Source organism: Astatotilapia calliptera, chromosome 6 (assembly GCF_964374335.1).
Source record: "Astatotilapia calliptera chromosome 6, fAstCal68.1, whole genome shotgun sequence".
Classification (NCBI taxonomy): Eukaryota; Metazoa; Chordata; class Actinopteri; order Cichliformes; family Cichlidae; genus Astatotilapia; species Astatotilapia calliptera.
Genome location: NC_137427.1, coordinates 6,908,942 through 6,923,947, shown reverse-complemented (window position 1 = coordinate 6,923,947; position 15,006 = coordinate 6,908,942). Strand labels below are relative to the sequence as shown.

General features: G+C 38.3%; 1 long non-coding RNA gene across 1 annotated transcript in view; it reads left to right on the top strand.

Annotated features, from left to right (window-relative positions):
* Positions 1–13,969, top strand: part of LOC145429373 (uncharacterized) — a 323,103-nt gene extending 309,134 nt beyond the window's left edge. Inside the window, exon 2 of the long non-coding RNA XR_013909604.1 lies at positions 13,313–13,969. This is a non-coding gene — a long non-coding RNA (uncharacterized LOC145429373). The remainder of the gene's footprint in view (positions 1–13,312) is intronic.
* Positions 13,970–15,006: the final 1,037 nt, after the last annotated feature.

The window sequence follows — 15,006 nt, the reverse complement described above, 5'->3', positions numbered from 1 at the left end:
TTCCTTCCAGCAGAAAAAAGCTTTCCTGTAAAATTGCAGTGATAAAACTTGAAGAATTGGAGCTGTGGATGTCAACCTGGCAATTTCCATAAGGGTTATGACTATGAGTAATAATTTGCATCTCATCCATTAGACTTGCTCACAGTTCCTTTTAAATATATAATGCAGAATCTTTGTCCCTTTGTTCTTTTCCTCCTCATACCCTTTGACTTGATCTATCAGCTTATATTGACTGCATAACTTACTTCACCCTGTGGACTTGGTAAGAAAAGTGCAGATTTGCAAAATCGTGGGCATGTCAGGAACTATACATGCAATGATGTACATTCAAAGGAAATGAATCTCCTTAGAAACAATGTCAGAATGAGGCAATGTTTTTCATGTGAAGTTCAACCTTCAGGATTTAGATCTCAGTATTTACATTTCATGTGTTTGGGTTCTTCATAAAGTTAATGTGAATAAACTCATACAGAACATTTGCTTTTTTGTTTATGCTATAATCTCGTTAATACCCATATGCAAAGGTTGGTACATAGCTTGTAGAAATCACTTAGCAGGATTGTTCCAAAAACACAGCTTTGAGCCTGAGGGGTTATAGTTTCTTTTCGACTAAAATGAAAACGATCAAGGACAACAGTGAGGCACTAGGCACAGCTTAAGATAGGCTTATACACTATAACAGAGTGGGTTTCAAGTACTTCAGTTTCTTTTCCGGTTCTTTTTTCTCTCGAATGAACACTTGTTTTAGCTCTTCTTGTTATTTTATTTAGTGTTTAATGCTACCAGCTGACAGGAAACAGAGTAATAAAGATAGATGTGAGTACACAGCTGGAGCTTGTAGTCAAACCCTGCAGCCAGGGTATATCATACTGGCAATACAGAGCACCAAATTGCTGAGCCACAGGGGAACTAAGAGACAAATCTGAAATCTGATGGATTGCTTTTCAAAATCTAAGTTAAAAAAAAAAAAAACCTGAAGCAAGAACACAAGTGCCACAGCATCAAGCTTCACTTCACTGGACATTAGCAAAAACAACACCATGTTCATCTAATAACTATTTAGAAAGCTGAGAGAAGTATTATTAACAGAGCCATATGCTAAGCAGTGATAATAATATCATTATGTTCTTTGAGACTTTTATTATAAATATTGTTATTTTAAACTGTGGTTGTCAGATTCATTTGTAAAAAGTCTAAAGTCTACTAAATTAGCAGTCCTGTTTCTGTGAGAGAAAAAAATAATGATGTTCAAGCTACAAAAGACTGCTAGTGATGTAAGGGCTATGATTCAGCCTTTGTTCTGTCTATTTAATGAGGTTCAAAACTTAAAGTTGCATCAATCAAGAAAAGGCAATAAATAAATAAAATTAATGAATACAACATATGAAAGTAGATAGCTACCTGCCGCTGCTCCTCCACATCGAAAGGAGCCAGTTGAGGTGGATCGGGCATCTGATAAGGATGCCTCCTGGGTGATGTGCTCCGAGCATGTCCCATAGGGAGGAGGCCCGGGGCAGACCCAGGAAATGCTGGAGAGATTACATCTCTTGGTTGAGGTGGAAATGACATAACCTAGTGATGTGTGATACCACTGATTTCCAAGTACTGATCCGATACCAATACTTTGTACAAAAAAGTAATGTTTTATTGTACTTCAAATTATAGCTTCACAATGATTACACAACATCAGACTACTTGTTCTTATTGCTTAATAATGCAGAATTATCATATAGAAATAAAAGACCTGAAGTTGTGCACTATTTGAACACGTTGCCTGCCTGCAGCACTAAAGGACTCCGCAAGAGACGTCTGTCTCGCCCTAGCCACACCTGTCCCTGTCTTCTCCTCCTCTTCAATTTGCCTCATCATAAGCTCATAGGGATGGGTATCGAAAACCGGTTCTTGTTGAGAACCGGTTCCCACTGTTTCAATTCCTTGGAATCGTTTGCCATTTTTGCAAACGATTCCCTTATCGATTCCAGTCACCCCGAATGACGTCACCACGTTGCGGAGCGTCATTTACCTGGCAGGAAACATGGCGCCTAAGCGGCTCAAACGCTCAAAAGTTTGATTATACTTTATGAGAACCGATGACAACAGGGCAACTTGCAAAGTAGATATTTCATTTAAGGGAGGAAACACTACGAATATGCAAAAGCATTTGCTCACAAAACACGCGATGACACGCGTTTTTAATTCCGCTCCGGACTCGTGACTCTCAACCCAGCAGCAGCGCTAACGTTTGCACGTCCTCTCCCGTAAATGCGGCAGGTAAATAATCAACTAACAGTGCATATTATGTTAGCGCAATCTGCCTTATTACAAGACCTGCCATTACTGTACATGTAGGTGACCATGATGAGAGAGACAGACAGAGTCTGGCTGGCGCTCGCTGGCAGTTCTCGCTGCAGTCTACCGGTAGCGTCTCCTTTCAGGCCAGGATAGACTAATGTCACCGAGCAGTGTCTAAGTTTGTGGTCAAAGGCTTGCACCCATTTGCCACAGCAGATGCCCCCGATTTTTGGTAAGTGAATGTGTTTAATTGTAGGCAGGGACATTACTGGATATTCTTGTGTAATTGCCACAGAACAATTTATGTTATACTTTGTTATTGCTACAGAAGAATGTTGCAGCTTTAAGGCAGGGATGACTCCTGGAGTTGCTTTCTCACTGCATATGCTTTATTTCACAATCAGATCGATTCGATAACAAAAACATACAGCAGCTCCTCTCCTACTCCTAGCCCTTCGCTGCGGTGGAAAAAAGAACGACTTCAATCCCCTTCAAGGAACATACGTACAAAATAGTTTTCCTGATACACCATGTTCAATGCCATCTTGTAAATATGAGTACTCTGGCAGAGTAACAGTTCAAATGAAAAATACACCAGAACAAACAAGCAAACAAAAAAAGAAGTGTGGGGTACCTTTGAACCAATGAACAAAGTATAACAATTTATACTTTTTAACATAACCCGACCCCGTCAATATGTGATATGTCTCACAAGAATATTTATTTTATTATTTTACATTTACAATTTTTTTTTCCTGGGGACCCTGTGACACCCCATTGAAGAGCCGTAGGCTGGATCTCTCAAGATCTCACTGTTGGGTTTGTAAGGCCACGTTACTCCTAAATTTCTATCTTGTTCAAAGAGAAGATATAAAACAAAGCTCTGAGCTAATCGACCTTAGTGTTCTCCTTTTTTTTAAAAAAAAAAGAATCGATAAGAGAATCGATAAAGAATCGAATCGTTAAACAGAATCGAAAATGGAATCGGAATCGTTAAAATCTTATCAATACCCATCCCTATAAGCTCATCATATTATCTGATATGATTTACTCTGATGTGTTTGACGAGGTTAGTGGCGTTGCCACAACACCTCATTCTCTTGCCACATGTATCGCAAACCGTGTCTTGGCTGTTTGTGGAAGTAAAATACGTCTACTCATGACTCTGTTTACGCTCAGCCTTTGTTGTGAATGTGCACGCCAAGGCGCTGCAACACATTTATACAGCCGTATTTCGCATATGACTATGAAAGGCGGAAGAGGAAGTAGTTCCTTCCAAGTTAGACGATCCAAATAATATAGTTTCGTTCCACTGTGTTCCTGTTAATGATAAACTACAAATTTAGCCCAAATTACTAAAATATAGATATTTTAATATAAGGATTGATTCTAGAACATAAATAACTGGTATTGGATGAATCAATATTTCAATATCGATCCACACACCACTTACATAACCTGCTGAAGTTGAAACTGTACATCCAAAAGAAAGGTAATGTAATGTAAATTAATTTGAATGTGGCATGAGTGTTGGTGCTAAGGTCAGAAGGGAATGTCTACACTGCTTTCTGCTGAAGGCAGACAAAGGCATTTTAGAATGTACAATACTATGAACCTTGAAGCAGGTGGACCGCTAAATGGTAAATGGACTGGTTCTTTAAGAGCACTCAAAGCACTTTTACACAACTTGCCTCATTCACACGAGCATTTTTTTCTGTGCTCTTTCTGTCTAACTTTCACACACATTCATACTTCAATGGATGCATCGGAGAGCAACTTGGGGTTAATATCTTGCCCAAGGATATTTGGCACACAGACTGGAGTAGATAGGGATTGAACTACCAATTTTCCGATTAGTAGGTGAACTGCTCTACCACCTGAGCTCCTGAAAATAGGAAAGTGAGACTTCAGTTCACAATTGCACACCAAAATTTTAAAAAGAAGATTACAAAACAAACCAAAAAAATTAACTGGTGTCATGAGTTTTGATTTCTGCTGCAACACTCTGGCTGAATTTGGTATAAACAACAGGAAAGCATGGGCCCATCCTGACTTGTATCAATAGTTCAGGCTGCTGGTGGTGTAATGGTATGGGAGATATTTTCTAGCGATACTCCTTACGCTCCTTATTACCAATTGAATATTGTTTAAGCTCCCCTACCTGCCTCATTATTTTTAGTGACCATGTCCATGCCTTTATGCAAAAGCAGGGAAAAGGGTGGGAAAAGTATAGACATTCTTCACCTAAGTAGAAGCACAGATACTTGTGTTAGAAATATTCTGGTAAAAGTTGAAGTACTGATTTACCTTCTTTCCTCAGTGAAAAAGTACATGCTCTGAACTTGACAAAAGCTGATATTACATGAGCTATTGAGACCCCCTTTATAGTATAAAGCTAAAATTCAGTATGTGAATCTTCTCAGCATCTTGAGATTAACTCAAACAAACATAGTATGACAGATGAGTTTATTAATACAATGTATAGCATGGGACTCTGTCTAGTGATCACTAAACCCAGCAGGATTACAGCACAGTCAGCAACCTTAATAGACAATATATTTACTAATGAAATAGAAAACAGATCTATAAGTGGTCTCCTAATTAATGACATCAGTGATCATCTACCTGTTTTTGTAGTGTATAACAGCAATTACAGGAAGGTCAAACAGGAAAATACAACAAAATACAAACGAGTGAGAACAGAGGAGTCCATAAATGCAAAGTAATTTACTTAAGCAAGAATGGGAGATGCTGTATAAGGAAAAAAATATTGATAAAGCTTATGAGATTTTTTTAGAAAAATTTAAACTGTTATATGATAGTCGTTGCCCAGTAAAGAAATATAGTAAAAAACAAAAATATGCAGCGTGCCCATGGATCACAAAAGGATTACAAAATGCATGTAAAAAGAAAAATACCTTATATAGAGAATTTATAACGAACAGAAGTACAGAAGCTGAAAATAAATACAAGAAATATGAAAATAAATTAACTAGTATTTTGAGGTCATGTAAAAAGGAATATTATGAGAAATTATTAAATATGAATAAAAATAATATTAAAGGGATTTGGAAAACATTAAATACCATCATTAAAAATGGTTCTAGGCAGTCAAATTATCCTTCGTATTTCGCTAATAATGATAGAAATATTACTAACATGAGTGATGTGGTTAATGAGTTCAATAAATTCTTTGTAAGTGTTGGGCCAGACTTGGCTGATACAATTCCTGATATAACAGATTCTGCAGAGAAAGAAACTAAACTCGTTGACTGTAATCCTCATTCAATGTTTTTAACGGTGGTGGAAGAAAAGGAAATCATTGATATTGTTGGGAAATCACAAACAAAAAATTTTACAGACTCTGATGACATTGATATGGAAATCGTTAAGAAAGTGATAGATGGCATCTCCAAACACTTAACACACATTTGCAATTTGTCTCTACAAACTGGTGCATTCCCAACACAAATGAAAACAGCTAAAGCAATACCACTGTTTAAAAATGGAGATAGACACCAATTCACAAATTATAGGCCTGTTTCTCTACTTTCACAATTTTCAAAAATACTGGAAAAAGTTTTCATTAATAGACTTGACAAATTTATAGATAAGCACAAAACAATAATGGACAGTCAGTATGGTTTCAGACCAAATAGATCAACATCTATGGCATTAATGGAACTAATGTCAGGTTATTTCAAATGCAACGTTTCTATCAGCTTAAAAACATCAACAAACACAAACTGTGTGCAGTGGGTCACACAGTGTGTCTGATAGCTAAAGCTACAGCTGCTGTATTACACAGGGAGAGAAAAGAGTGGGAGGTAACAGGACAGGAAGAAGAGAGGTTATATTAAAGTTAAGGACCGCTCAGTGGTATTTGATAAACTGGAAGTGTCTTACTTGGAGAACACTTTAAACACATGAAAGCCTGTACTTTCACTTATAGCTGAGTAAAGAAGTTGAATCAATACATTTACTGGAATGTTTTTTTAAATACCAGTACTCAAGTACTAATGTTTAGAAAAGTACATAAGTACTTCTACTTAAGTACAGGATGTCTGTATTTTTGCCACCTCTGATTAAACAATGTGCTAGAAACATTCCTGAGAGATTTTAGTCCATATTAACATGACAGCATTACACAGTTGCTACCAATTTGTTGGCTGCACATCCATAGTTTTTTGTTTGCTATTGTTAAGTTCCTCCATCTTTGTTTATCCATGTGTCTCTTGTCCGCTCATTCGTTCTCTTCATTTAGTAAGTCTTCACCTCAGTTTTGCTTCCCCTGTTTCGTCAGTTAGATTATGTCCAGCTGTGTTCCCCAGGTGTTTCTTCTCAGCCCTGTCTATCTGATCTCCCTCTTTCTGCCAGCTGTGTGTTCTGTCACTTTCCAGTGTAGTTGCCCTGTTAACATTTCACAATGTAGGCTTAATTTAGTTCTTTCTTTCTTTTTTTCCTGTTGCCCGCAAGCTTACTAATAAAGCTGTTTTAAGCCCTGTCCTGCCTGTGAGTCTACATATTGGGTCTGCTCCTCAGACCACCACAAACAGTGTACAGGACAACTAGTTTCAAATTATATGAGATTTTTGACAAAAAGCATTGTCCTGCAAAGTGGTGGACATGGTCAGCAACAATACTCAGGTAGGCTGTGGTATTAAAATAAGGCTCACTTGGTCCCTGACACCACCACCACTGATACAAGCCCATAGATCCATGCAAATTTAGAGCAGCCATCATCAAACTAGGTGATATTTTCTTATATTGTCCATTTTTTGTATGTATGCATATATATATATACATACATATATACATACATATATATATATATATATATATATGTAACCTGTTACAATTAGAATTATAGAATATATATTAAACTTATATAGCACATCATATACTGCTCATTAAGTAATAAATAATAATATTATTATACAGCTTAAATTATTATTTTAATTAACTATAGCAATATTGGTTATAGAGGTGGCAATTAACTAATTTTCCCCAATTGTTGGGATTTATGGGTAACCCATTGTGGGCTATATTAAATAGTGTGTTGCACAGTCTAAACTGGGTTGAGTGACAAGATTGCCTATAAGAGGTAGGAACTCAAGTAGATTTCTCCAGATGACCTTGTTGCATAAGTATTTGTGGGATGTCCTTTCTGAAGGCACAACATAGAGAGAAGAATATTTAAATCAAGTGAACAAAGCGATTTACTAACATTTTTGACATGTGATTTACCTTTGCCCAATATTTAATGCCAAAAAAATACAGTGAGCTGACTGTGACTGTATTTATAAAACAGCACAACTTTGTAAATCACCCGTAAAACTAACAACACTTATAAGTGCTTTTTGTGGAATTTGCTCGCATAGGATTTTGCCCCATTTAGTAAACCTAGCCCTAAGTCTCTCTGCAGCGCTAATATGCCCTGATAAACAGAAGTATCTGATAATGCCATGATATTCAAACCCATAGTCTTACTTTTCACTTTATAAGACTGTTACAGATAAAAATACCAAAACAGTGGCTTTAAATTCACTAGAAAAATTCTGCTGATGATATGTGCTTTATTGTGCCGGATATGTGACTATTAGGATTACACTGCCTTAGCCCTATGACCTAGGACACACATCACACTAGGCAACATAAAAACAGACAGGGTTGCCTAATGCACACTGACATCAATCTCCATCTTCCCATCCATCTCACTACTGTGTAATCGGCCTTATTTGACCTGAAATGAGGAGGTCAACAGGGCGGACAGATGTTTCACGATAATGGTCTATGTGTGTGTCAGTGGATTATGTTAGCATGCTGCTGTACGATTCACTCCCACTCAATTTTTTTCTTTTTTTTCTCCTTTTTCCTTTACTCTTTATGGCTTCAGGTCACATCAGTTGAAATTAAACCGTTCTCCCTCAACTAGGATTCACAGATTTTACATTAAGGAGATGGCTTTATCTCACTGTGTGTGTGTGTGTGTGTGTGTGTGTGTGTGTGTGTGTGTGTGTGTGTGTGTAAGCACAAGATAGCGAAGCATACTTAACCCTGATCTCAATCTTCCAGAACTGCAGGGGGTATGAAGGGATACCCTCAAACAATGAGTATGCACACTTACTTATGTATGCAACACAGGCATCTTCTCCCAGTAATCCATTAATGCTAAGATCCTATTGCAGGTCCAACCAATTTCCGACTATCACAATGCCCATAAAAAGAAACCTAAAGCCAATAACTCCCTTAAGGGTCATAACTCACTCTTAATCGTCTTGTACTTCTGTTGGATCTGACATCAGCTCAGTTCACAATCTGGCAAGATCTCAAATCTTCCACCTTTCCTTTAGCTCCACCCCACACCCTCCACCGCTCCTCTCCTTGCTGGCTCCCATTACAGAAGTAATCGGAAAGCCTTTTCCTTTTTCAGCTCTGCACCTGATGATTTCACTTCCCTCACTTTCTGCCCTAATCCTCTGATATCAAGAGTCTGATGAATCTCAAAGTGAAACGAACAAAAAAAGAAAACAATTTGGTGACACACTTCTGACAATCAACCACTGGATGTCCAACATAAAAGGGAAGTACTCAGCATGCTTTTAGTATTTTTTTTTTTAAATTAATCATTATGCATGCCATGCCAGCAGATGGCAGTAAGGAAAAGGTTCCTTTGGGGAAACCACTAATAAGGTAATTGGAAGGGGAGGAGAAAGAATGACAGAAGAGTCCCCCAGATTGCAGACAGGTGACCTCTGTTATAGTATGGCAACCAAGGTGCTGTAGTACATGCTGTTGAATTCGCATGGTCACGAAAGGGGCAAGATTTGCATGTGTATACTTGTGTTATACAGACGTACACACACGCTGACACAATTACACAAACACAGTTCAGAAAGACACATAAAAGGAAAACACATGCAGGAGTACCATACACAATTACTGTCTCCTCGTCTTTGACTGTACTGGTTTCCAGAGTAGTGTAAAAAAGGGTGGAGTGGGGGGGTGGAGGAAAATTAGTACTGCTCTGGGGCCCCATCACACAGATGGACGGGGCCCAGTGCATATGCTGACAGAACATTATACGTCTCTCTCCACTTCCCTGTGTAGAGCCCCGCCCGAGTGCACAGGGGCTCGAGTGGAATATTAATGTTCCCAATTCAATTTGTAGGAGCCAAAGCTACTTCCTGGATGAGCAGTGTCGACACTTCTCTGTAATGGATGACGAGCATGCAGGGATTGTGTTGTTGACTTAATAATGAGGTAGGGCTTAGTTATCTAGGAATGCTGCCGTCTCCTTCGATAGAATCTGTGAATGATAATACTACTAATAATAATAACAGCTATAAGGTCTGAACTGGAGTATATAATGCAAGTAGTTACAGCCCACATAAATTCCCATACCTTTTCCTGCCTACTTGGATTTTGCATTTTTGGTATTGTATTAGAGTACTGTAGCATACTTTAGGCGATATGGCCTAAAATCCATATTGCGGTATAATTTGAAGCATATGCGGTAATGATATATGACATCATCAACATGCGCTATCGCAGCAGAGCGGTATATTCAACATCTCTTTCCCGTTGGCCAAATTCATATCATTTCTACCGTATACCGTTTATATCGCCCACCCCTACTGTAGCGTCTATAAATTTTTCACTATTTGCTTCTATGTCACATCTACACAGCTGAAACAAGCTTGATATACACTAGCGTGTCTGTTTATACACACATACTCTATAAACATCAATTATTGCATCAATTTGTCAGTTTTTTGTCTGATAAATATAAATCAAGTTCCAGTTTTCTTTTCGCTCTCTTTGTTCTGCTAGTTTTTGAGGAAATTGTAGTTCTCTCTATGTTTCCACTTAAACTAAAAAAACTTATTTTTGCTGTAGTAAAGAATGATAAAAAGTCTATAACAGTGTATATTCTTTTGTTTGTTATTTGCTGTCAAGTAGCTAATGATAAAGATTTGGGGGAGGAGCATACAAAAAGCACAAATTGTTTTCTTGCTGAACAATACAAACACAAAGTTACAGGTCATCCCTGCATGTCTTCACTTCTGGTGTAGAAGAGAAGGGCGCATAGAAAAACTAACAAACAAAAAGGTTGTTTTGTTCCTTTGTTAAAGCAAACAAACTACACAGATTGCACAGTCATGGGCATACTATTGTAATATCAAGTTTTTTCATTATGCATTTAATTTGTTTTAGTGTTTTACTGGTCATTCACATTTGTATTTTCTTGAATCTCTACTCGTACTTTTTGATACCTGAGAAGCCTTATAATGTTGCCAAAGTATGGCACACAGAGATTTTAATTTTATCACTCTTAACGAATACACACAAGAGTTTGGATACACACACAATAGGTTTTACGACATCAGTAAGCATTTACCATTGTTTAGAGTGTGGAATTAGTATATTGTGTAATGTATGTAATATGTTCATTTAGCTTAGCTTGAAACAACATTCTTCAGATTATATCATAGAGCACAACGGTGTCCTTATGTTGCCTTACTTGTTCTCTGTCTGTGCTGCTGACACAACTCATGACGCTTTCTGGCTTAGAGCTCATCTTTAAGCCTGCATTGTAGCTGACTGCCTTTCAAAAGCCCAATTGGATGCTTGAAAAACTGTCTCACTCTCCTTTTTGTTTGGCTCTGTAGGAAGTGGGACAGTTCTCATGTTGGCAGTGGGGCACACAGACAGACACAATACATGGTTAGTTCTTTTGGGCAGTTTAAAGAAATCACTATTGTTCTGTTTCCTTTAGTTCCCCCCCCCCCTTTTTTTTTGGGGGGGGGGGGGGGGGGGTTGCTGGCTCCAAACACATAACCATTACTCATTACTCCATTATCTCCATTACTCATGTGCATATGCACTAATGCTTGGAACTTACACTTGATACTATTAAAAGTTGCTTATTTCATACCACCTGAACATATTCTTTTTGAGTCCACGTTGCCATTAATAAGCAAGACAAGCATAAATACATTTAGAGGACAAAGATTATCTGGGCTGTAGATCCCAAATTACAGACAGAAAGCTGATGGATGTCAGTTTGAAGGGGGGTAGGTAGATAGCATTTAGCTTATCCTCATTGTACAATCTTAGTCTTGGCTAGCCACCCAGTCCCACTTAATAACAATTTAGCTTGGGATTTCCATGGCAACCAGCATTTGATTGCTTGCCCTAATCTTCTTTAATGTGGCTTAATGTTGTTTGTATCTCTCAAAATTTTGCTTTAGTCTCTCTCACGCTCTTGCTCTCTTTATCTCTCTCTATCCAGGCAGCTGTCCATCATCCAGTGCAGAATGAATGGTTTGTGTAATATTTACTAGGAGGAATTTCCTATTTGACTTTTAAAATGCTTTTAAAATATTTAAATGCCTGTCTATTTTTTTTTTATATATGCCTGCCTATTTTATATATATAAAAACTGAAGCCATACTGGCCCTCCCCCATGAATAGGATGAGGGAAGACCCCAGGTGCAGGCTGTGTAGAAATGTTCCTGAGACAATACAGCTGGAATGTAAAGGTGGTTGAGAATAACCAAGCTAAGATCCTTTGCTGATGGCTAACCAACCGAACATGCATCAAAGACCAAAAACAAAAAAAATATAGAAATAGTGAGCCTTCTCACGCTGCTTTAACTTAGTAAGAATTAACTAGCCCAATTTTATCCTACAGTGGGGCAAAAAAGTATTTAGTCAGCCACCGATTGTGCAAGTTCCCCCACCTAAAATGATGACAGAGGTCAGTAATTTGCACCAGAGGTACACTTCAACTGTGAGAGACAGAATGTGAAAAAAAAATCCATGAATTCACATGGTAGGATTTGTAAAGAATTTATTCGTAAATCAGGGTGGAAAATAAGTATTTGGTCAATAACAAAAATACAACTCAATACTTTGTAACATAACCTTTGTTGGCAATAACAGAGGTCAAACGTTTACTATAGGTCTTTACCAGGTTTGCACACACAGTAGCTGGTATTTTGGCCCATTCCTCCATGCAGATCTTCTCGAGAGCAGTGATGTTTTGGGGCTGTCGCCGAGCAACACGGACTTTCAACTCCCGCCACAGATTTTCTATGGGGTTGAGGTCTGGAGACTGGCTAGGCCACTCCAGGACTTTCAAATGCTTCTTACGGAGCCACTCCTTTGTTGCCCGGGCGGTGTGTTTTGGATCATTGTCATGTTGGAAGACCCAGCCTCGTTTCATCTTCAAAGTTCTCACTGATGGAAGGTGGTTTTGGCTCAAAATCTCACGATACATGGCCCCATTCATTCTGTCCTTAACACGGATCAGTCGTCATGTCCCCTTGGCAGAAAAACAGCCCCATAGCATGATGTTTCCACCCCCATGCTTCACAGTAGGTATGGTGTTCTTGGGATGCAACTCAGTATTCTTCTTCCTCCAAACACGACGAGTTGAGTTTATACCAAAAAGTTCTACTTTGGTTTCATCTGACCACATGACATTCTCCCAATCCTCTGCTGTATCATCCATGTGCTCTCTGGCAAACTTCAGACGGGCCTGGACATGCACTGGCTTCAGCAGCGGAACACGTCTGGCACTGCGGGATTTGATTCCCTGCCGTTGTAGTGTGTTACTGATGGTGACCTTTGTTACTTTGGTCCCAGCTCTCTGCAGGTCATTCACCAGGTCCCCCCGTGTGGTTCTGGGATCTTTGCTCACCGTTCTCATGATCATTTTGACCCCACGGGATGAGATCTTGCGTGGAGCCCCAGATGGAGGGAGATTATCAGTGGTCTTGTATGTCTTCCATTTTCTGATGATTGCTCCCACAGTTGATTTTTTTCACACCAAGCTGCTTGCCTATTGTAGATTCACTCTTCCCTGTCTGGTGCAGGTCTACAATACTTTTCCTGGTGTCCTTCGAAAGCTCTTTGGTCTTGGCCATGGCGGAGTTTGGAGTCTGACTGTTTGAGGCTGTGGACAGGTGTCTTTTATACAGATGATGAGTTCAAACAGGTGCCATTCATACAGGTAACGAGTGGGGGACAGAAAAGCTTCTTACAGAAGACGTTACAGGTCTGTGAGAGCCAGAGATTTTCCTTGTTTGAGGTGACCAAATACTTATTTTCCACCCTGATTTACGAATAAATTCTTTACAAATCCTACCATGTGGATTCATGGATTTTTTTTTTTCACATTCTGTCTCTCACAGTTGAAGTGTACCTCTGGTGCAAATTACTGACCTCTGTCATCGTTTTAAGTGGGGGAACTTGCACAATCGGTGGCTGACTAAATACTTTTTTGCCCCACTGTAGTATAACCACTAAAACTAATACAGTGTTAGTAGTGAGTGACTCCAAAAACGTTCTTCACATTCCTTAGGACAGGAAGAGAAAGTTCCAAATATAGAACATACTCTGTTGAGATCAAATTGCAGCATGTAATATTTCAGATGTTTTGCAATTAAATACAGACAGCATCACCTAAAGGTATAATTAAAATGAAATTGAGCCTGCCAATCACTGCAAGAACCTCAAGGTATGAATGCTGAGATTTTAAATCAATACTTCTATCTCCGAACACACCCATCCAATCTCACAGACACCCTCTAGAACTGATGGATGAAGCTATGTACTTTTTATGCAAATCAATATCATTTTCAGAAAACTGCACAGAAATAAAAATAAATGTAAAAGAAAAAACACATTGCAACTGTAAAAGACAAAATGTATATATATGTACAAATGTATATAACTACATGCAATAAAAGATTTGGTACAAGAAGTCACTTTCACAAGCAATGCAAATGCAACGTTGTTCATCTCTAGCTGGGTGACTTCAAGATTAGTTGTGTGTTTTACAGTAAATAGAAAGATTTTCATGCAGTGATATATTAATATATTAGTCTTCATTATTCAGAGTTGGATTTTATTTATTTGTGGTGTTAGTTTAATTCACCCACAAGAAGTTTATATAAGACAACATATGCAGTGATCTCCATATTAATTGTATCATGTACGATCTGAATTCTGTGAGCTGTACGACTAAAGAAAAAATGCCTTGACCTATTCATATGTGTATTATATGTCTATAGACATGAAGATTAGATTGGTTGAGTGTTACTTTCCTTCCCTGTAGTCATCTCTGAATGTATAAGCTACATAAAATGTACTTTATTCAAATAAAGGCATTTTTATTCAACTTACAGCTTTAATACTACTATTAAAGTGTGTGTGTGTGTGTGTGTGTGTGTGTGTGTGTGTGTGTGTTAGGTTGCCCTTAATTAAACAAAACTCTTTTAACTTGTATGTCTGTGGTATCATGCACCATGCACATTTCATTGTAAAGGTTGTTTACTATTTTGAAGGTCTAGGGAAAGGCCTGTAAAAGCTGTCCAGGTGAAACCTACATAACAAATAAGGGAACTCCTTGTGATCAAAGTGAAAGAAACCATGTAAATTAGGTCAATAAAGACAATTAACTTAAACAAAGATTGAGGTTTGCGTGTTGCACTAACATTTCGTTCACTTAAATGTCAATATGAGGTCCAAAGAGATGTCAGTGTAAGCAAAGAAGATCATACAGAGGCAAAAAAACACCCCGAAAAACGTCACTATCCAAAAATCTATACATCTGTTAATGGCTGATCCATATAGGGACTGCAAGTGACACACATTAACCCTCTCGAGGCAGGCGTTGCCGATTTGCAACAGTTAAAAACTAAC